Source organism: Gavialis gangeticus, unplaced genomic scaffold (assembly GCF_001723915.1).
Source record: "Gavialis gangeticus isolate Ggan-Ray unplaced genomic scaffold, GavGan_comp1, whole genome shotgun sequence".
NCBI classification, from domain to species: domain Eukaryota; kingdom Metazoa; phylum Chordata; order Crocodylia; family Gavialidae; genus Gavialis; species Gavialis gangeticus.
Window position 1 is genome coordinate 13,384,929 of NW_017729014.1, and position 2,890 is coordinate 13,387,818.

Consider the following 2,890-nt stretch of genomic DNA (forward strand, 5'->3'; position numbering starts at 1 on the left):
CCGTGGCCATGTGACATGCACCGGGGGGGGGAGCGCTGCCCCCTCCATGCTCCCCTGTGCCCCAGGCGGCGGCATGAGAAATCTCTTCTGGCCGTGGGATGCCGAAGGAGGGTCCAGCTCCAAGTGCTTCCCGAAGGCCAGGGGACTGCTACTGCTTTTTTGGAGTGAGTGTAGCGTTTGCCTAAAAGTGCTGAAGGCAAAGCCCTGGGAAGCCAAGTCCCTTTTGGTTGCAAAACGTATTTTGACCCCGAGCTAGGATAGGGAGGGTGGCGTCATCTAGGGCTTTTCCATCACTGCCTCAAACCTGGCTGGGGTGGGGAGGAGGTAAGAAGGGCTGTCCTGCCAGGGTGAGAGCTGAGTTCAGGCCTCATAGCCCAAACTGTAGGCTATAAGCTGATGGCCATTGGAAAGGTCACTGAAGGCAATGTCGTGTTACGGTCACTGGGCCATTACCAGCCTATTCGAGGCCAGTGGCTTCTTTTACAAAGACCGCTGAAGTCTTTTAATAACCAGGGTGAGGCTAACAGGAGGAGGTAAAGGCCCCATGCCCCTGTGCCACTGCTTCAATCTATCCCAGCTGGATTAGGGGGTGGTATTTTGGGCAGGTCTGTGACCAAGTTTTGTGCCTCTCCTCTGACACCAGCCACACACAATCCTCCCCTAATAACAAGGGTGAGGGTCTAATAGCAAACAGCTGAGCAGCCACTGCATGCACCTGGCCAGAACAAGAAATAGGCCTGCAGCACCACTGAGCAATGTACTGGACCTTTGCAGACCATTTGTATCGGTACCGCAGCAAGGGAAAAATCAAACGTGGCTAACGCCAATGTCCTCTTCGTTTAGTGGACCTACTGCTCTGCACCTCGGCCAGCACAGACCATCCATCCCCCACTTGGACCCCAGCAGAACCAGCACCTTTCCCTGGCAGGTCAGTGCAATTTCCTGTAGTGACACATTTCCTGTGCCAAAGCGGTTTTAGATCGAGCAGTGAGAAGTGCTGAGTTCAGACCGCTGACTCGGATCTGTAGTCCCCTTACCTGGCTGTGGCGTGAAGCGCTTAACTGGTGCCTCCTAGAATCGGCTCTCGGGCGCGGGCTCCGGTGGTCGCCCTTGTCCTGTCTGCTTAAGAACTGCTGCAGGGAGTGCTGGCTCTGCAGGCAGTGCTCCTGACACCTGTAGCATCCCGCCTATTCTGGAGGAAGCGTGTCCTGTTCATGCCAGTGCAAATGCCCCCGGAGGAGAAAGTTAGGCTTGTCCTGGGGCGGTTGTGAGCAGGCTCCACCTGTGCTGTCTGCTCGGGCTGTAAGCTCTCTAGGCCAGGTGGCTCTGTGCATGGTACAGCTGGAGCTTCTTGGTGCTACAGTAGTGCAATGACACACCGGCTGTGGGCTGCGGAGACTTGGCCAGGCTTCCTCTTCCACGACTCCCCCTGCCCGCTGGACTACGAGCCCTGACAGTGAGGGTCACATTCTCCTCTTCCATCCTCAGGCCCTCCCTTGCCCTCCCCACAGTCAGCAAGGGGCTAGTAGAGAGAAGGACCGGGTTTAGAGCAGAGTGGAGAGGACCGAATTGGGGAGCGGGCAAAGAGGGCAGGAGCAGACTCCACGGGGAGGAAGCAGGCTTGCAGGACTGGGGGTTTCCTGCTGAGTACTGGTTGTCCAAAGGTTGTTTCCTGTGTCCAGGAGCCCACATTCATTTCCTTACGGCTTAGTCCTTTGTCATCCGTTAAGTGACAGGCCGAGGCACAAATTCCTCTGTCCATGCACATGTAAAATCAGGTTTGGACCAGAGGAGAGGCTGACTCTCCTGTCTGGGCCTGTATAGATTCACACCTGTGCTCACATATGCTGTCAACTCAATTAGGCTGGGATGCCAGGCTTCATTTTAAGGGGGGAGATGTTTGCTTGTCGGTGGTACTGAAGTTTTGGAGCCATTTGCATGGCATGACCTGTGATGTTTGAGCTATAGTTCCCCTCCCTCACCCTGCGAACAGCCCCTCCCTGCCATGGCACTAGTAATGAGGACATTGCCCCTACTTGCCCTGCTGCGCTGTCTCTTCCCAAGAACACGGCTCTCTTGGGGCTGGCCAGCGAAGTAACATGGTCTGCCCTTTGCTCCACTTGTTTTCCTATTCTTTGCAATTGGCTCCTGTCCTGTGAACATGTTTATTTTAACTTTGAGTCTCGGGGTGTGGTAGAGGGTGCATTTGCCCAGGTTAAAGTTGGCAACGTGAGGTTTTATCTCATTTTTTAACCAAGTGTCTGACGCGAGACACCCTGCACCCCTGGAAGGTGGGTGCTCTTCTGAGGTTTGTCCAGGAGATGGCAGCAGGGGCTCAGTAAATGCAAACTCTGCCACTTTGCCCTTGCTGTTGCAGGGAGCCCCTTAAACCTGAGGAAAGCAAGGGAGCCTGAAACCTGGCAAATAAAAAACATTTTTTTGCAACTATTTAGTTGGTCTAATAAAAGATATCACCTCTGTCAAGAGTTCTGCATATTTTTTGCCTGTAGACCAACGTGGCTAAAACCTGTATCCCTTAAACGTGTTGGCTTGGGGTCCGCCACAGAGGTGGCTGCATTTCTCTGGTGTCCTGTATAAGGTGCATCAAGATATATATAGGAGAAGCTCCCAGCGTGCATGGAGTAGAAGAGAGGAGAGTTTGTTCTGGGCGGGTTTCCTGCAAGGAAGGGAGAACTGGAGGGTCACCAAGCGGAGAGGAGTGGAAGGCATCTCCCATCTCGGAAGCATGCCTCGCGTCCTCCCGGTCCGGCGTGTGCTGCTTCTAGTTGTCTCGGCTCGAGTCGCAGCTAAACACCTCCCATGCTCTGCAATGACTGAAGTGCCAGGAGCTTGCTTTGGCCCCCGTGTCTGGGAATGCTGTGCTGGCTGC